The following is a 20687-nucleotide window of genomic DNA, read 5'->3' as shown; positions in this document are numbered from 1 at the left end:
GCTTGAGAGGCCAAAGGGAATTCTTGATGTATTAAGAGGAAGAGAATAAATATGCAGGGCTTGATTCTCCTGCTGCTGGGGCTGGGTATTTAATCAATAGAAACTTCAGTGGAGGCACAAGGAGAATCAGATTTCCATACTCAGAAGCACGGGGGGTACCAGGATGAGAAGAGAATTAGCACAGATGCTACAATTATTCTCACTGACACTCTGTTCTGATTCCTAGTTAGCTCCACACGTTAAAAAAAATATAAAATCAAGGCCCTGATTCTGGAAAGGGCTTTGGCATTGGTTGAATTTATCCTACAGCAAAGCATTCCAGTGTATGCTGGGATTCAGCTGACTCCAGTGGTTCTCTACTGACAGCTAAGGCTCTACAGAAAAGCTTTTCTGAATCCCAGCCATATTGTTTAGGCATGGCTTGTATTCCTTTTATTTTTTTTTTTTCTTCATAAACACAAGACTCCAGAGTTTGTTGGCTTTGTTTTACAACCGAGACATTCAAAGTTTTGCAGCAGCAAAACGGCCGCGGGATCCCCCCGGAACGCGCGGTGCCTCCGGCGGCTCCCCGGTGCTGCGTTCCTTGTGGGAGCTGTTTGCAGCACTGTTTGATCCTGGAGCATAATTGTGGAATATCAGCTCAATGAGGCAGCTGGAACAAGCTGGAACAAGGACCCCCGGTGCCATCTGCGAGCCCGCGGGTGCCTTTGAAGTGCCATCCTGTTAACGTCACCGCTGCTGTTTCCAATGGTGACACCAACTGGGCCCTGCTGAAATTGTCTTGTACAAGGGCTTCCCACCAGGCAGCAGTGCAGGGGTGGCAAAGGCTGAACTCATCGGCGTCAAGTCCAAGAGTCATCTCCACCGAGGAAATCCAGACCTCTAATCCTTGTAATTTAACAAGGCGCTTGAGCTGGTGCCCGGTTTTTGGTGTTAGGGGGAAGGTACTGAACATAACAGTTACTCATGCTTGGTTTGATGCTTTCCTGAGTATTTCCAGCCCAGGTGGAGGGAGCACTGAAAGCTCTGCAGCTTCACACAGGGGGTTGAATTAGTGTTTTCTCTGCTGCCTGGTGCGCTTTGCTCCGCATTTCCCAGATCCTGATTAAGTTCTTAGCTCACTCCTGTGTTGCCATGGGGTTGTGCTGGAAACCTGGAGTTCCTCTTCCTTGGGTTTCCTTCAGTGGCCAGAAACCCTTTCACGTGCCCACTGCCTGGCTGAGCTTGGTTGAGAGGGGAAACCTGGGCAGGGCTGTTTATTTGAGCCAAAATCCTCTTCATTTCTGCATCAAGACTTTAAAGTCAGGTTGTGGAGCAAGAAATTTACTGCTGGCAGACCCTCCAGGGAGGGGCTGCAAGGTGGTGACACGAGTGGGACCTTCATTTTCACTTCTGTGGAAGGCAGACTCGGATCTGTGCGTTTCAAAAAATGATCTAGCTGTAATTTATTAGGGAATAATAAAAAAGGACAGTGCTAAGCCAGTCCTTAACGTGTTCTTATAAATATAGATAGGTAGGACATCAGTTTTTGAAATATCACTTTGCTACTCCATCAAAGCTTCCCTTTGCCATATGTGCAAGATTTCAACTTGAAAATGTTACTTCGTGTTTCCCAGGCAGTGCTCAGTTCCCAAGCTCAGTTTTACATTGATCTTCAATATTAAAGAGGGATTTTGATTCCTCTCCTTTCATTTATATATATTTTTTTATTTCTCTGTAAGCACAAAAGATCATGACAATGTTCCATGATGCCCCACACAGGGTTGTGTACCAGCTAGTCCGGCCGAGTGCCCGTTTTTATTAAGGTAAATGGGGAATAGCAGAAAAATCTGATCTCATTTTCAGCTTTTAGCTAAGCCCCAGAAAAGCAAAGAGCAGCTCTGCTCTCGTTCTCTGTTTCCATAGGAAAAAGGCCAGCCAGAGTCTGGGTGTGTTTTGGAGGAGGCTGTGGGGGAAGGCTCTGCATCGACTGAACTTAGCCTTATGTAAATATTCCAGTGATCATGCAGCAATCCTTCCCACCTGCTTTTTCCAACCCTTTTCTGGTTTTTTTTTTCTTTCTTTTTTTGGATTGCTACTCAATGCCTGCACCCTGGAATTATTGATAAATATATTTTTTATCTACCTGCAGCGAAGGAGATTTTGTTTGTCAAAAGCAGACAGCAGAACTTGTTAATCAGGAAATACATCAGGGCTGTGTTCCGTGCAGCCAGGATCAATATCCTATTGAGCTAAACTCGAGTCTAACAGATAGTGGCCCAAAATGGCTTTGGTTTGTTGTTCCAGAAAACACTCCCTCGGTTTCTTTCCCCAGCAATGCTGTGGTGCCTATTTCTCATTTGCTTCCAAGGAAACCTGCGGATCTGCTCTTAATAAAGGCCTGGGAAAAGAATAGGTTGCTCTTCTTGCAAGATTTGGTTTCCCCTGTAATTTTTTTTAGTGATTTCTTGTGATCTCCATCAGTTGTAGACGCGTCTCAATGGAAGCTGCCCTGCTGGGATGGGCCTGTTGCTGTTGGGGAGAAAAACACATATTTTATAGCTCCTGCTCATTTTATTTCCATATTTCTGTGGGATTGCATTGGCTCCAGTGATGACATCACCCATTAGCAGCTCTAAATCACACAAAATTGCAGGTTCTCAGTTGGCCTGGGACTGGATGATCTTAATGCACTTTTTCCAAGGTGGAGGCAAAAGGGATTTTTAAACTCTGTTGCTGCAACGTGTTTTGGGTTGAAAATCTCAGAAATCCACAGTTGTCTTGGGAACAAATTTGTCCTGTCCCCAGACTCCTCAGTTGGAGCCATGAGCTCTGCTTCAGGGCTTGGGGGGTTCAGACCTGCTCCTCTTGGAGTTCATGGGAGGTTTTTTCCTGGGCTTTGGATGCAAAGCCTGAAGAACTGCTGGGTTTCCATAGAGCTGTGTCATGTGCTGCCTGCTGAGGGGAAGAATGGAGAACAAGGCATGGATAAAATGACATTGATCTTTGGTTCCCAAAATTCAGATATCTAGGGATTTTTGAGGGGGAAAAAATGGCTTTTAAACCGTGATGTCCAAGGGGTCCATGCGCAGTTGTGTTTTGGGGCTTGTTTAGCCTTTTGGTTTCATCATATCATGGATAACGGGCCTTAGGGTTTAATTCCATACCCCAAGAAAGGAGCTGCTTGTCCCTTTTTCATCACCAGCTACCTGAGATTCCCCTTGGTGCCTTCTAGCAAGGCTGGAAGAAGAATTCCTTCTTCTGCATGCCTATGGTTTTATGAAATGCCAGCATTTCCCCAGTCAGAGATTTATGCTGCCCAACCTCCCTTGACCTGAGGGCTTTTCTGTGCACCACAGGCCTTTGCTGCTGCTCTGCTCCTTTCCCAGATCTTCCATGTCCTCATGGAGTGACCACAACCATGTGATGTTTGTCCAACACCAAGAGTGGCTAAAGGCTGGTATGAAATAACAGAGCGCCTGACAGGATCATGCTCTGTCCTTTATGAGCAGAATTAATTCCTTTTGGCTTCCAATCAGCCTGGATTAAACACTCTCGAAGAGTCCTGGTGGCTTCTTGAGCCAGTTGGATCAGCTGCCTGGATCTCTGGGTGGGACTGGCAGAGACAGCGTGTGCCAGGCCCGGAGCTGCCAAATGATGTGCACAAAGTCTCGGTGTGGGTACGGATGTCTCAGGCTGTCTGGAACAAATCACAAAAGCCAGAATTATCTTGATTGTCTGAGAAATGTGCTCCCAGCTCCTGATGCTGCTAATAATTTGGAAGGCAAGTCATTTAGTGACAGAATAAAGCCCTGCTCATCCTCGATGGGAGCGTTGCTGGTTACCAGGATCATCCTGCTATGTGGGCAGTGGGAGCTGCTATTCCTGGTGCTGTGTTTGAGGAGCAGCAGCCTTGGATGCAGCGATGACTGACAGAGTGGGAGGCACAGGAACCACCCAGCCTGGGCTGTACAGCAGGTTTGGACCTCGGATCTTGCCCTCTGAGGTGGATGTACCTCCCAGACAGGGTGTGGGGGGGACATGAGAGCAGGGAAGTATTTGAGAAGGAAATGCCTGGTTGAGGCCTGGGATTCTTAAAGCTGGCAAATATTCATGGATGCTTTGGCTCCAACATTTCTTTTTTTTTAACATGTGCATGTTCCTGAGCATTCAGAAGCCCCTAAATGAGGATATCTGAGCCATGGGGTCCTGTGGGACTGGCTCTGGTGTACTTGGTTTACAAGGGTGACAGGACAAGGGGAATGGCCTCAAAATGCCAGAGAGTAGATTTAGATGGGATATTAGGAAAAAAGTTCTTCCCTGGGAGGGTGGGCAGGCCCTGGCACAGGGTGCCCAGAGCAGCTGGGGCTGCCCCTGGATCCCTGGCAGTGCCCAAGGCCAGGCTGGACATTGGGGCTTGGAGCAGCCTGGGACAGTGGGAGGTGTCCCTGCCCATGGCACGAGGGTGGGATGGGATGAGCTTTAAGGTCCCTTCCAACCCAAACCAGTCTGGGATCCTTTGATTCTGTATTCCCCCTGCAAGTAACCCTAGAGCTAATGAGAAAAATGAAATTCAAATGAAATCAACCCTCTTGGATGGCCTGCAGCCTCCCTTTAGGTGGCTGCTCAATGCTTTATTTATCAGCTGTGGGTCTGGAGATGTAGGCAATGAAGGGGTCAGAGCAGGGAAGTGCAGATTTCCCTCTGCTTTCCTGAGGTGGAAATTTTGGTACTTCTGTGCTAGAAAGCAAAGCAGAGCAGCAACAGGAGCTGGGGAAAGGGATACTTTGAGAAGGGACAAGCTCTGTCCTGGTTGGCTGTCCCCAGGAGAAGGAGCTCTCCGCTCGGGGTGGTGATGGACTCAGGGCGAGCGCTGTCAGCACCGTGCATGAGTCATGCCAAGAGCAAAGCCTTTATGGGTTTTAATGCAGCTGATCCCTGTTTTCAATTTCTTTTATGCTCTGGTGATGGATGGACACTTGCTGGCTCAGAAAAGCAAAGGGTCCCTTCTGAAATTAAATCAGATAAAGGTGGACAAGACACAGGGATTCACCTGCAAGCTGTTACCTGGTGTTCTGGCTGGGGGGTGAGGGCAGCAAGGGAGGACGGCAAGCAACCAAATTTTCTTTTTTGAAGCAGAGAGAGTTTATAACTGGGAGGGAGGAGGTCTCAGGTTGAACAGAAAGTTTTTCTATCCTCTGTCCCTTGGCTGTCTGGGCTCCTGGAAGCTGCAGAATCCATTCCCTTCAGAGAAGACCCTGGACAGGGAGGAAGAGTTTGAAGGCTCTAAACCCATCTGGCAAATGTCCCTGTTTCCTTTTTTGCCCAGTGGGGCAGCAGCTTCCTTGGGACTGGATCTTGTTTTCTCTCTGGGCTTGTTTCTCCTGGCAAAGGGGGACCCAGGCCGTGCTGAGCCTCTTGGAGTGTTAATTAGGGCTCGTGTCTTTTTTTGTTGCTTGTAGTGGCTTTTCTGCATCGATTTTGGTGGGGGATGGCTGGAGGCAGGCTGAGAGAAGCGGGTGGGTGAGTAATTGTGTGGCTGGCTGCTAAATCAGGAGACTTTCCTGGGCAGAGGAGGACTCGGGGCTGTGCTTAGAGGAAGGCTGCAGATGGTCCCAGCCCCTCAGAGGAGCTGCAGGTGGGGACAGCCCTTCCCTGGTAGAAATTATCCTTCTCTGGCTCTGCTCTGGTGGTGGCAAACCAAACGTTTCAGGTCAGAGAACTTCTCAAGGGCAAGCAGATAATGAGATTGATGTGCTGCTCTCTTACTTTATTAAAAGGGACCGCGAGGTATCGAGTACCTGGGATGGGAAGTGATAATGATGGAACAGCACGAGGAGCCAGGAAGCTGAGGCATGAACAACCCTCTTTTTATTAAAGAGAGAGGGAGCAAAAATATCCAGGTTTCCATCTTTGTTTTGTGCCTGTTTGTGCTGCCTGGAAGATTTGTGCTCACAAAGAGGGGACTGCCAGACAGTATTTGGGGGTGTTCACCTCTCCCTGAAGCTGGGCAGCTGCCAAGGAGAAGGGATCATCCCAAGTGAAAGCAAGGGATGCTTCTCATGGCAGCCAGGGCTTTATCAAAGGCAGGCAGGATTGTTAGTCCAGAGTCCAGACAGCATTTTTAGATTTTATGGCTCTCAAAGGCAGGTGGGTGGCAGGGAAATATTTTCCCTTGTGAGGGAAGCAGCTGCAAAGGGAACTGGGGAGCCTGCAGGTGGGAAGAGGACTCTGGACCTTGGGATCTGCTCCTAATGTGTGACCCTGCCCTGGCAACCGTCTCCTGTGGGCACCTAGAGGTGGAAAACATTGGTAGCTGCTCTTGGAGCTGGGTGCGGACACTGGGAATTCAACCCCAAACCAGCAAATCAAACTGCAGCTCTGAAGTGCTCTAATTTTTTTATTTTTAATGCTTCCTAGTTTAAAAACAAACCAAAAAAAAATCGCCAAGCCCAAAATACCCGACTCCTGTGTGTGGTGTGAGTGCTGTCCCATAATTAGATGAGGAGGAGGGTGCAGGTTACCTCAGACTCCTGTTTCTCAAATGGTGCTTCTGCTGCTGTGTCCCAGTTCCCAAAGGACCAGCTTTGGATGGCAAAATGCTCCTCTGAGAGGAGACGAACCTGCCTGTGACTGTGGAAAAGGCTGAGGATTTGGAAAGTCAGTCTGGTTTTAAAGGGAATCTAAGCCTGAGCGCCAACGGTGTCACCTCTGCACACACATCCTTGGATCCACATCTCACCCCAAAGGCTTTGGGTGGTCTCAGGCCATTCCCTTCCTCAGGGCTCTCTGAAAACATCATGAAAACTTGGATTTGGAAAACTGATTTTCCATTCTGTTCTTGCTGAACCACCAGTGAGGTGTGTAGGATGCTGTGGCCAGGGCCAGGCTTCAGCACTGAAAGCTGGAATCAGAGGATCTGTGAATTCCAGGTCAAGCCAAGTCCAGGATCAGCACCTGGAGATGCTTTTCCACATGATTCCACAAGATTTTTTGCTTAACTTCAGCTCTCTTGCATCTTCTCTGTGCTGAAGGGTCTGACCGAGGTGGGATGGAGGGAAGGGATCCCATTTGGACGAGGTCAGGCTTCAGGATGACTCCATTGGATGAACTCCTGACTGTGGGAAGGCCACTCTTCTGCCCTGGGGAAGCCCAGCAGCTCAGGCTGAGAACGTCCTGCTTCCTGTGGCACCCCTCAAACCTGTGGGGTGAGCTTAGAGACCTTGGAAAACCCCCTGATCCTTGCAAAGGAGCACGGCCACCTAACCCATGCACAGGAGAAACCTTTCCTTCCTGGCATGGTCAGCATCAGCTAAATGGATGCCTGACGCCATGGTGTCTCCTCCCTCCTCCATTTTCCCATATTTTGGTGGCCACAAACATCACCTGTCGTGGGTTTAGGATTAATTAACCAAACAAACTCATTTTCTCGGTGATCTCAGGGTGGAGCGCTCAGGAAACAGGTCAGGCTTTTCTGGTGGATATTCTTATTCTGTCAGTGCTGGAGTTGTCTTGGTTTCCGAGCTGGCTGCAGGGCTGGGTGTGTTTGTGTGGGTGGTTCTCGTGATCAGCTGCAGAATTTTAAAAGCCTCCCTCTGGAGCAAGAAGTTCAGGTTACTCCTGAGTTAAACCCAATTTTAGACAATAATGGGTTTAGCTGTTGGCTCAGCTCGAGTCAGTTCAGGTTGGGCTGGGTGAGATTTAAGCAAGGAAGGGATCAGGAGTAGAGATTGGCGCAGTGCTGGGCTTCCCTGGGAATAGAAATTGTTCTCGGGGCTCTCAAAGAGGGCAGGGCTGCTCTAAACCAGGAACCTGTGGGCAGAAGGTCGTTCCTTAGGGAAGTTTCTGAAGAGGGGCTGAGGTTGACTCCCCTCCTTTGCCTCGTTACACAAGTTCCCTGTAGGGCCCTGCACAACTGGGAGCTCCCAGAGTCAGGCTGAGGCTTTAGGAGCACGTTGATGGTCCATGGGATGGTGTAGAAGTACAGAACTGAAGGACAAAATGAGCTGCTTGGAGGAGACAGAGACATTTTCAGCTACAAAATGTTCCTGGGCTGAAGAACTCTGATAATCAGAAATACTTGGTTGGATGTAGCTTGCTTCTGGAACAATAAGGACTTAAAAGAACTTAAAGTGGGGCTCTCAGCTTATTTTCCAATTAAAATGAAGAAAAAGAAGGAAGACAGTTCAATCTTTCATTCTTTTGGCTTAATTTCCCCCTCTCAAACACCCCACAAACATCCTTAAATAAAGTTTGGGCATGGGAGCTTAGGATGAAGGCTGCAAAAATGATTCAAGGGTCAAAGAAATGTCCATTTAAGGAGAAATGAAAAGGCTGAGAGAGTTAAAATTAAGAGCAAAGTCTCATAAGAGTGAGGTAGATAAAGAAAAGCCGAGAGGAAATCGTGTTTTGGTAGGATTCAAAAAGCATCAGTGACGAAAATGAAGTTTTAGAACTTCTTCACTAATGGAAATGTAATTAACCCATGGAAATCATCACAAGCATTTGCTCCAGCTGAAACGGGCTGGTTTGGGTCTTGAGACCAAAGCAGCCTTGAGATCATCTTCAGATCCACCAGAGGGGAAATGGGTTTTTTTGAAGGGGGATGATTAGACCCTTTCCCTGGTGCTCCCTGGAATAAGTTAGGTGGAAATGTGAACAGGCTGTTTCATAATTGTCCTTTTCTTTATCTTGTAATTTCTTGTGAATCCGGCGGGAGCCACGGCTCGGGAGCAGGATCCAGCCTGTTACAGCCTGACCTGGGAATACAGCTGTGTCAGTTCAGACACGAACCAGTATCAATAGGAGTGCTGCTATTTCATCTCTTAATGTCTGATTCAAAGATCAAACATCTCCCTGCTACAGCTCAGAGAGAAACTTCAATGCTCCAGCGCTGAGCGTGCCCTCCAACCCCGCGAGCCTCAGCTGCGGGAGAAGATCTGGGGTTGAAAACTGCCACTCGTTTAAAATGAATCCCAGGTGGTTTCTGGTAATGGGGATGTCACTTTGATAAAGGAGGCCTGGTTTTGTGCAGGAGGGAGGTCTGGCACCCTCAGACCAGGTGCTGCAGGGGTGTCACTGCTCCCTTTCCCTGGTGGAACATCCCCCTGACCTTGCTTTGGGAGGATCTCGGCCGCAGCCTCCCAACTTTGCAGGATTTGGAACAGAGGAGAAGATTCTGGCAGGTGAAATTATCTAATCAGAGGGTGGCCCTGTCCTCAATGAGGCTTCAGTCAGACCTGAGAGCTCGTCCAGCTGCCACAAGTCAGGCATGAAAGCTCTCCTGCTGGGGAGGAGCATTAACAAACCTCCCTCCCAGTGCCAAAGACAAATCTCTGCTGCGTTTCTGGCCTCCAGCGCTGGGAGAAGGGCGGCAGCCAAAGGCTGTGTGAGATTGCAGGGAGTTATTTCTGCGTGGGGAAGGCATCTGCAGTGTTGGCTGCTGGTGGGTGGGTAACACCTTTCCTGAGGGTCATAGGTGTGGAGAAAAGAGGAGGTGAAGTCTTGGCTTGATAAAGACATGGACTGCTGCATCCTGGCTGCTCTGGCTGCAGGAGGAAGGCTGAAGTCCAGAAAACTCCTTGAATTTCTTTTTAATCCCGTTATTTTCAGAAGTTCATATCCATGTGCTCTAAGTAAGTGATGCTGTACCTGTTCAAAATCATTTAGCTGATAACATCCATAACCTCACCACAGATCTCTGCAGCTTATCTCTGCCCTGGGAAATGTGCTGAAATGAAAAATTTTACCTTCTTTCTCTCCTGATGCCAAATCTCAGCCTTATTTACCCACTTCCTGGGCAGAAGCATTCCAAATTCCTGAAGTTCTGGGGCCAAATTTACCTCCAGGACTGCCTGGAGGAATCCCAATCTTCTTTAAATGTCTTTTTCTGTAATAATCAATAAAGCCCTAAAATTGGATAGGTACAATAAAAGAGGATTTGGAAATGCTCAGCTTGGTTACCAGTTGTACAGACAGGACCACCCCAAGCCTATTTTTAAAAAACATTTAATTTTTTTCTCTCTCAGGTTACAACTTCAACTATGACAGGTACACAATGATGGTAACCCCTGTCTTTCACAAGGGGTGAAAAGGACAAAGGAAGCTCGGCCTCATCCAATTTTTTGTTTTAATTTGAAGCATGAAGGAATATGAGACTATGGGAGCAGTTAATGCTGAGGCAGATCCAGGATAATGCAGTTCTGGTTCTCTTCTGGAGCAGATTGGGCAATGGATGGGATTTTGGGTGTTCTGTTTTTCTCTTCTGCTCGTGTCTTTGGCTGATCAAGGATTTTAGGCTGTTGCTTTTCCCTTTGTTTCCACATTTCCACCTCTTTAAAAATGAAGGCAGCGCTGGTACCTGACTTTGTAACATACTCGTGAAGGAGGCTGGCTGTCAGCACTGAAAAGTAGTGAGTTTAAAACGTCTCAAAAGAAGTAAAAATAAGTCTTTAAAAATGTTAAAGTGTGGAGAATTTGAATCAGAAGTAAAAGAGATGGTAACAGCATCATCTCCTAGAAATGCAGCTGCTCACTCACAGTGAGTGGGAGACTCTTGCACGGAGCTCGGCGTTCGTGTTCCACGGGGAATGTGTTAAATCCATGGCGTGGCACACGCAGAACTGCAACTGTGGGTGTCTGTCAGAGCTGAACCCGAGGCTGGATTGGACCTTTGGGGGAGGTGACATGCTCTGAGCCAAAATGTCCACGAGTGTTGTCACTGGCTTGTGGCGTGACACTGCTCCCCTTGGACGGAGCAGGTGTGGCTGAAGGGAGAGAGGGGAACGTCCCCCATGGCAAAGTCAGTGCTCAGGATCTTGAGCTGGCTTTGAATTGCTGGAATCACGGGTAGATTTTCAAAAGCTGTGGCTCAAGAATGGAAGGGGGAAGCTGGGAGTGTTTTCCTGGTGCCTCTTTCCATAGGAGAGGGATGGGGCTGTAAAGGTTTCCTGCAGCACAAGCCTCCCCAGGGGTCCAGCAGTGCTGAAGCCACAGCTGTGACCTCAGGCCAGGTTCAGCTCTTTGGGTTTCAAAGGCCACGTCTGAGCAATCAGCCAAGGCTTGCTTGGCATGAAGGTGCCCAGGGGACAAAAGCAAACAAAAATTGTATTTATTTTTCCTTTTTGGAACCTGGAAGCCCTCCAGCTCATCAAACAGCACTTCTGCTTCTGATCCCTCTAGGGCTGCCCTCTGATCTGGCTTGTGTGGGAAGGATGAGAAACCCTTTCCTTGTAACTACAAACCTCTGGTGTCCCTCTGTGAGGGGTGGAAAATGCAGAATTAGTGTCCCTTTTCCTCAAATCAACCTTCTCGTCCATTAGCAGGAATGGAATAGCCCCCCTGCATCTTTGGAAACCTTTGTTCCACGGGAGGAAGGTTTGGGTGAGGCTTAATTTCCATCTAATAGCCTGTTAAAACCTTCCCATGGTTTCTTGGAGAATGCCATTAAGAATCAATTACATTAATGGGGCTCAGTTGGAGCTGTGCTGAAATATGGATGGGATCAAGGAAAGTGACTTTGCAAAACAGGGCCCTTGGTGCTGCAGCCATTTATTCCTCTTGATCTTCCCAGGTTTCTGTGTGGACCAAACCTGCCTTGGATGTTGTCAGCTCGGCAGAAGCTGAGCTTGTTCAGGGACGAGGGGTCAGTGTCATGAACTGTGGTGTAAAGCCACTGCCAGGGGGGTTAGGAGGGAGTAATTCCCTTCTCCTGGTAGCGATGGTGTTGGACTGCTCGGTTAAAATCCTCCCAGCATCACTGGCAGCTCCAGGAGATCCTCCAGGCCTTGTTCACCCAGCTCTGCACAGCTTGATCTGCCACCTTAGAGGTGTCTGGGACTCCTTGCTGCTGACATTGCAGAGTGTCCATGAGCTTATCATGTGACAAAGGGCCTGGAGATATGAGAGGATCGAGAGAAGAACTTCCTGTCCGTGGCTGCTGGGTTGTTAAACTGATTGTAACGTGGGTTGTGAAAGAGGATCCTTATCCGTGGAAAGAGGATGGTGACAGAGAGAGGCTGGATGTCCTTGCAGGAGAGGTGCATGGAAAGGTGAGTCCTGCTGTAAAGCTGCTCAGGACCTTGTGTAAAGGTGGGACCGAGAGGTCACTGTCCACTGAGAGGTCACTGTCCACTGCCCCTTCCATGGGCTGGCATTTAATGGGTGCCCCACTGCTCAGGGCTGTGCTGCAGGGGCAGAGCCACTTGCCTCCCCATACAGCTCATGTTTGGCTGTGGTGGCACTGCTTTGGCCCTGCTGCTGGTGTAGGAAACACGACTGGAGCTGCGATTGCAGTGAATATGCTGAGGAAAGCTCCACCTGAATCCTCGTGGTGTTGGGATGAAGGATTGAGGTGGGGTTGGGAAGGAGCCTGTAGTGGCCACTGTGACTCAGAGTGAAGACAGCTCAAGAGAGGGACAGAGACGAGGCCTTGGTGTGTGTCTGTTGTGCACTTTCCATTGTACTTTGAGCCTCTTGGATGGTTTTTTTTGCAGGAATGTTCGTAGAAAGGGATCTGTGGAATCCAGCTGCCTTGTGCCAGTGTTTCCAAACGCTGCGTGGGCAGCTCAGCTGCAGGCGAGTGGCCTGAGGGACTGAGCCGTGAGGCAGAGCCCCGTGGTGTTTGCATCCAAGTGCCAGGCAGTGCATGGGTGTCTGTGAGGTGCAGGGAAAGCCACAAGTGTTGGGTGCTGCCTCTTGTCCAGGAGGAACTTGTGACTTACAACAGCTCATCATCCCCAGACTCATGAGGTCACACTTAGGTCCGGATTCCTCTTTACAAATGAGGGGCTCGAGCAAAACCAAACCGAAATGTGTAAGAGATTTAAAGTAGAAACGGGGTGAGCATCCCCCTGGTTTCTCTGCGTGCCTTGAGTGAAGGACTCAGGAGCCACAGCTGAAGAGAACCCCCCGCTGCCGGAGCCGCGGCATTGACGCAGGCGACAGGTACGAAACTGCTGAGCTGGTACCCTTCAGCAGAGCTGCATCCCGGGCAAGGGCTCCACTCGTGTCTGACTGCCCTGAATATCCCAGGGCTGGGATCTCAGCTGGCACCTGAGCTCCCGGGGCTGTCTGCCCTGCCTTGGCACTGCCCGAGGAGCGCCCGGGGCTTGGCGCGCGCCGAGTGCTGCAGACCCCGCGAAGGTGACTCCATGGAAATCACTCTTGGGATGCTCAGTTTGCTTTTGGAATTGGAGGCTGGAGAGCTGTGCCTTTCCTGGAGCTCCTCCATTAGGGAACCGGCTCCAGCATGGAGCCTGTGCCGGATGCGGAGCCTCTCCCCCCGTGCCTTCATTAAATGCAGCAGAACCAAACCCACCTCTTGCCACTTCCCACCTCATCCAGCCCGAGCTGTGCCTGTGGGGAGGATCCGTAAATCCCCGAGCTCAGGCTCGGTGTAACCTTGGAGCAGAGTGATGGGAAGGGCGTTGCTGAAGACCAGCCCCAGCCAGACTTAGCTGTGCCTCGTTCTTGGAAACGAGCTGTGTTTCAGGCAAATATCCTGGATTTTTTTAGCCTGTCTCTTGCTGTTCATTTTCTCCCTGGCACTGGGACTGCAATTCCAGGAACCCTGGCTATACTTGAAAGCGCCTCTCAGACAGAGATAAAAGTAATTAAACCTCTCAGCTAGCTCCATTTTTTTTTTTTTTTTTTTGACTTATTGTACTTTTTCAAACGTGGATTTAAGATGGGGACAAAATGTACGGGCTGAGATCTGTGAGCCTGTTCCAACATCAGGTGAGCAGGTGAATGGAGGATGAAGAGATCCTTCATGAAAGGGCTCCAGAGCTGCTCCTGGAGCAAGGAGGGGTGGTTGGCTGCTGCCAGGTGCAGCCTTTCTTACACTTCCCCTCTTCTCCCCACGTAATTAACTCGTTAAATTTAGCTGTCTGAGAGGTATGGAAATGCATGTGGTGCAACTGCTTTGGTTGTGCAAATCACTGTGATTTCAGCTTCCTTGAAAAATCAAGGGAATTGTTTCATGCCGTGCAGACGCACTGAAAGAACTGAGTTTCGTGTGAAAAGCAGACTAAAAAGGCAAGACAATTGGGGAAAATGAGGAGTAACGTTTTTGTCTAATATGGATTATGATGATTTTGAGCTTTTAATATTCTCAGTTTTAATTTTTTCACTTCGGTTTTATTTGGGAAATTAAACTGTGACATCCCTTCAAGTAGAAAAGACCAGACTCTAAAGGTTCCAATCTAACAATGCTGGCACGTAAAATATTCTCCATGCTCCCTTTCTTCAAGGAAAGGTTTTGGCAAACTTGGCTTGAGTTACTGAAGTGTTGTGGTTGACATAAATCCAGGAGGAATGTGTGTGAGGGAAGTCAACAAAAACTATCCAGCAGAAAGTTTCTCTCCTGCTGCTGTGCTACTCAATTTCTGGGCAGATGGAGCCAGCTGAGAGTCAGAGCATCCTTAAAAATGCAGCGTTTGGATGAAATGTTTTCTCTGTTAATAACTCTTCCTGATTGCCCTGTGCTTGCCTGTGTGGAGTGATGGCCTGGCCTGCAAAAGCTGAATTTGAACTTACTTAGGTTAATTTTAGGGTTGCACCCCAAAGCTGTGGTCCTTGGAGTTGTTTTGACTCATCACAGAATCATTTTGGTTGGAAAACGCCTCTGAGATCATCGGATCCAACCTGTGACTGACCTGCACCTGGTCGCCACCCAGCCCAGAGCACTGAGTGCCACGTCCGGTCTTTTCTTAAACAGCTCCAGGGATGGGCACCCCACCACCTCCCTGGACAGCCCCGTCCAATGTTTAATCACCCTTTCCGGGAAGAAATTCTTCCTGCTGTCCAAGCTGAAACTGCCTTTGTGCAGCCTGAGGCCGTTCCCTCTCCTCCTGTCCCTGTTCCCTGCGAGCAGAGCCCGACCCCCCCGGCTGCCCCCTCCTGTCAGGGACTTGTGCAGAGCCACAAGGTCCCCCCTGAGCCTCCTTTGCTCCAGCCTGAGCCCCTTTCCCAGCTCCCTCAGCCGCTCCTGGTGCTCCAGCCCCTTTCCCAGCTCTGTTCCCTTCCCTGGACACGCTCCAGCCCCTCAAAGTCCTTCTTGTGAGATGGACGCAGCACCCGAGTGCCGAGTCCAGGGGGAATTTTATGAGTCTCCACCTGCTGAGGAGCTGGGCTGCTCTGAGCCAGCCTGCCCTGCCCATCCCTGACGGAAAACCCTTGGTTGTTGTCATCCATGGAGAGGGTGAGAGGCCGGTGACGGAGCACACGGAGCAGGTGAGGTCAGCTCAGGTGCCCGGTGGGGTGGACGTGGCCTCCTCATGCTGTCAAACATTAACCTGCCCCTCCACACACACCTGTCCCTGAGCCTTTCCCACCTGTGCATGCAGCACACACCTGGTGGGTCCTGTCCCAGCTCTGTTTGCTCTCAGGGCTCAGCTCCTGAGGGGTACAGCACGTAGGGAGGAAGGCTCCAGGTCTGCCTCATCCTGACCATGAACAGGAGGAGATGACCTTCCTGGGAGCACAGAAACGCTCAGTGGGGAAAATCCTGGAGCAGGGACATCCCACCAGGCACCTGCTCTGTGCCCAGAGTGTTTTGACCAGGTGCAAAGCAGACTCGGTGCCCCAAACCCATTTTCTGCCCAGCAGTTTGTTGGCAGCGGGGCAACGTTGGCATTTACCTGCCTGGCTGCTCTTTGATCACCCCCACACTCCTCCACCGGGCTCCAGCTTTGTTTGAGGTGGCAGAAGGGATTGTTCTAATCTCATTTTCCATCTTTATTGTTCAGTGCACAGCCCTAAGTCTTATTTACAGTCTTATTCAAACCGTGGGCTGAACATGGGAATCTTCATTTCCTTCCAGGCCTCTTTTTTATGGACCTCATTGCTGCAGTCTGAGAGCTTCACACCAACATTAACTCAATTTCACAACACCCCTGTGAGACAGACTTTGATGTTTCCTATTTTACGGTGCAAAGGGAGGTATAGGAATATCAAAGACAAAAGTAACCATTAATTTTCATTTAATGCCTTCAAAACCTGTTTTTGGGAACAGCAATAGGCTCGTTTTTCCTGCATGGGCTCATTCCCTGGCAAGTTTTAGGGCACCAATCCAAACGGAATGATTTCTACGGCTTCTCATGAGCTCACACCAGAGTTTCCTTATGGTTTTCCTTGATTTAGGGCTCGGACACCACCTAGAAAACTCCACCTAAAAGTAGGAAACTATAAACAATAAAAAGAGGTGGGAGTGTGTGGCTTTAAGCCTGTTGGTAACTTCATGTATTTCTCATCTCATGATGCACACAGGAAATAAAAATCCTGTAGGTGATGGTGGCAAAGAATGTCCTAGTGGACATTTTAACTTAAAACTGACAGTTTATGCAACTTGTACTGAATCTCATCTGGAACCTTCCACCACCCATCCCATCACTGAGCCCTCTTTGCCATCTGTTAGCCAAAAGTGGGTTTTGAAGTTGCTGCTCACAGAGCTGTGCTGTGGAGGAGCAAACTTCGTGGCATTATTTCATCCCTTGGTGTATCTGTGCTTCAGGAGGAAAATGTCCAAGAATAATTGAGATGAATCAGGTTTCTATATGTGGCTTTTTTGAATATTTAACATCTTAGATCTTGTGAAGCAAAAGGGGCAAGGAACAAGCGCTGTTTATTTTTAGGGCTGGGAAGGGGATGAAGATGCTGGCCTAGATCCTGTACTCCTTCCAGGAGGAGCAAGGCAGAAAGCAACCATGAACTGAGCGAGTCTTTGTGTGATGGGCAGGATTTCTTGGGTTTATTTGAGCTGACAAAACCCAGTTGGTTTCCATGTTGAGTTGTTTGAGTTGCGGAGTGAAAAAGTAAGAAAGAAATCATGCGAGAACTTTGAATAAAACCTCTTCCCTCTCTGGTTTTGTTTCAGTTGTCCAAACTGAGAATTGTCTAAACACTTAAAAAGGATGAAAGTCAATAAAGTAAGAGAAGACTTTCTCCCTGTCTCCATCTCTTCCCCCATTCAATGCCAGGTTTACACCTTGCTCAGCAGCAATTCCAGGGTTTTGCTTTTCCCAGCTGGGAAATCTTGGGAGTTTTGGGGGCTCTTCCTCTTTCCCTCCTCTTCCCTGTGCCGTTCCTGATGCTTTGCACTGGTTCCAGTGAAAATTCACCTTAACGCTGCTGACCTGTTCTCAGAAATTCAGCTGGGTCATACATGGCCCCCAAATTAATCTCTAGTTAGAGACTGGGGAAAAATCTGTGTTTGCAGTGCATTTCTTATTGGGAGATATTGCTGTTACTTTAAAATTAAAAATAAGAGCAAGATATCCTGAAAAAAATAGAAATAAGTGGGGTGAAAAACTGTTCTTCAGCCGAGACTGAGAATGGAAAATTTCTACCCAAAAGAAGAATATTTCTGGAAATGACAACTCAATGGAAACATAGTTCTCTAATGCATTCACTGTTAAGTGAACATTATTTATATTGCAGGAGAGAAACACAATGTGGCAGAAGTTATTTGGTTGGAAAAAAAATAGAAAACCCATGAGCAGACATTCACCGTTTGCAAGTGGGGAGCCTGGGATACAGATGAGCTAAAGGATGAAGACTCCAGACTCTTGCTCTTGCAATTTGCATTTTGTTGGTATATATAAAATGAAATTAGGTTTATATTTGTTTCAAGCAGAAGTGCTTAGCAGGCATAGGAAAAGCTGTCTGCAACGTTAAGCATATATTCCAAGTTTTCTTGGAACGAGACTGTCAGGAGGAAATAGCTCCTCTTTTTCTATTCTTGCTGAGGTAGGATCATGTTCTTTACATTGTCTAATAGCAAGTCTAATGCCATTTTTGAGACTCTTTTTTGGAGAGGCAGCACATTCTCAGCTATGTGATCCTGCATTCTGCTGTTGTTTTGGGGTAATACTTGGGTGCTTCTTGCTCCAAAGGGGAGATGCAAATCCCACCTGCTTTGGGCTGACTTGTGGGACTGACAGGAGAATTCAGTTCTGGGGCAAATCTACACAGGGATTTTATTCTTCCTTCTCTTTATTCATCCCTTCTAAAGCTGTTGTAATGGTTTGGGCTCTACAGTCGTGTGGTGCTGCTGTTCCTGCAGGCTCTGGGTGTGTCACCGGGACCTACAGTCCCAAGGATTTTGGTGTGTCAAATTCTGCATGGAAAGTGTGATGGGAAGCTGAGGGAGCTCCTAGCGCTCCTCCTCTTTCCCAGTTCTGGTGTGCAAAGGGAGTTTTCCAACACACCCATCCATCCTGCAGTCTCTGGGATGAAAACCTGACTGAGCAACTGCTTTTTCAGGGCTCACCTACCTTTGGAAAGAGCTTTTCCTTTTGCCAGTGGGAAGGGCAGGGCTTAGGGTTTGCATTTTAGCAGTTTGCTGTGGGTGACAGATCCTCAACCCTCTTATTGCTGATTTCAGTGGGTTTCAGATCAGATCCCAAAATCCTTTGGCCATGTTGCAGGACAGATTTCCCAGCTGAGAGCTCCTGTATCCCATTGAATTATTCCCTCAGCAATAAAGAGAGCCAGATTGGCAGCTAAAATATTTTCTCTCTTTGCAATGCCTTTTTAACATTCAAAATTTATGGATGTCTTTATGCCCATAAAACACAGCAAGTATATCCTCTGTCCCATTCCAGCATCACTTGCCTAAATCTGAATCCATCACTTTGAAATGATATCCTTGCAAATGGGGTGCGTGACGAATAATGGAATATCTTGAACCCTACTAACTTCAAACTAATGTCCTTTACTGCCCAGTAATTACTGTCCCATAAACGAATCCTTTGTACCTCTGGATGAGGCTTTCTAGCCCCTCATGCCCCAAAGTCCTTCAAGCTGTCCCTTTCAAGCTGGCCTGAACCAAAAATATACAAGGACTGTGGGTCCTGATAAGATTTTAGCCCTTTAATTGGTTTTTTGGAACTGTTGGAGGCTGGGAGTGTGGCTGGAGCAGATCTCTGGATGACTTTGTCCCGGACACTGGAGTGATTTGCAAGGGCCCTGTTGCTTTTTAAGGCTCAGCCTGGTGCTTGTGACATCAGCTTGTTCTTGACCCTCCTGGAGCAAAAACCAGATTGTTGTGGTCATCTTTTGTTGCAAATATGTTCTCCCCTGCCCTTATGGCTCTCAGTAGGTGCTTCCGGAACATCCCAGGACAAGAATTTTGCTGCTGAAAGGAGAGAACTCCAGCCCTGGGCTAATGTAACTCTCGTCCTTCCGCGTGCCAGGTTTGTTTCCATTTCCCAGTGCCCCAGGCACACGGATGGAAAATCTGACCCCACTTATTTCATGTGAGAAACACCTGGTGGCACTGAGCATCAGGAATTTTCAATTGTCTGTCTTCCAGGAAAGGCTTTTCTCCCACTTCCCCAGTGCTTTGTGCTTGATCTTGCTGAATTCAAAAGTTGCTCTCTTGGCTGTAGGTGAGGAACTGACCCTGGTGTCCAAAAGAAGCCTTATCAACAGGAATATCTCCCCTGTTTTAGGATGCTCACTCTGTCTTACACTCTAATGATCAGTGCTCCCCATTTCCCCTTTTGTGGCTTTTCAATTTGTTAATTTTTACAGTGCTATTCAAGCTATTCTGTACAAATCTGAGCTCCAGGGTGGGGCTTTTTGCACCTTCTTGTCATTTGATACAGAAAGATCACGAGCAGGAAGCCAGGCAGATACGTTCCTTCTATCCCATCCAGGGCATCTAAGGATGCAGAGGGATGGACAAGGTATGTGGAGCGACCTGAACCTGTCTGGGGGCTAACGAATCTGCTCCAGAATTACCTCATGTCATAATGACTTCTTGGTGCCAGAATCCTCAAGAAAAATCCACCCCAACCTGAAGAACTATCAGTCTGTGTCATTAAACAGGGCCTGACCCAATCAACCAGAGCTATTTAAAATTTAAATATAATCTCTCGGGTGTCTGTCTCCTCATGAATCTCTGGACTCTGTGAATGTGCCTTAGTTCTTCCAACAGAAGATTTCAAAAAAGGTTTAACTCCTTTCTCATGCTTAGGATCACAGGTGAGATGATCTAAATAAATGGATGTGCTGCCATTGGGTTATTTCATCTTCATAAGGGCCATTTAACCCCCTTCTGCTTTTTCTGCTGGTGCAAGGGAGCTCTCCAAAGGAAAGGGTCAAGGAACTCGATGCAGACAATCGATGCCACCCTTGGAGCTGTCCTTGCCAGGCCCCCAGCTTGAAATATCTCGGATGACACTGAAAGACTCCCCGCAGAGCTCTGAGAATCCGGGATGAATGAGGATCCTTGGATTAAATGATGATTAAGTGCCTGATGAAATGAGATGAATGAGGTGCTGCCAGGCAAGAACTCCTCCATTATCACAGCTGACCCCGGGCCAAATTTCCTCCCTTTCCCCATCTATAAAAATGGAAATTTATTGTGTCACGAGTTAAGGGTGAAGTTGTGTCTTAGAAATCTTCTTGCTCTGGAGGGCAGAGAGCACCTTTCTGTTCACAGCTGCTGCCCAAGTAATCATGGAATCATGGAATAGCCTGCCTTGGAAGAAGCCTTAAAAACCATCTTGGGACACCTTCAGCTATCCCAGGTTGCTCCAAGCCCCATCCAGCCTGGCTTTGGACACTGCCAGGGATCCAGGGAGAGCCACAGCTTCCCTGAGAAACCTGTGCCAGTGTTTTATCCCCCTCATAATAAAAAACTTCTCCCTGATATCCGATCTAAACCTAGATCCTAGGAGGATCCCTTCCCATCTTGTAAA

The 20687-nt window shown here is 48.3% G+C and overlaps 1 protein-coding gene across 2 annotated transcripts in view; it reads left to right on the top strand.

Moving 5' to 3' along the window:
• CACNA1B (calcium voltage-gated channel subunit alpha1 B) overlaps positions 1 to 20687 on the top strand; it is a gene marked incomplete at both ends in the record, with an annotated part of 261208 nt that overhangs the window by 11254 nt on the left and 229267 nt on the right. The window lies entirely within an intron of this gene.

The sequence above is a fragment of the Coloeus monedula genome (assembly GCF_965178545.1).
Source record: "Coloeus monedula genome assembly, chromosome: 21".
Lineage (NCBI taxonomy): Eukaryota > Metazoa > Chordata > Aves > Passeriformes > Corvidae > Coloeus > Coloeus monedula.
This window is presented reverse-complemented; position numbering and strand designations above follow the sequence as displayed.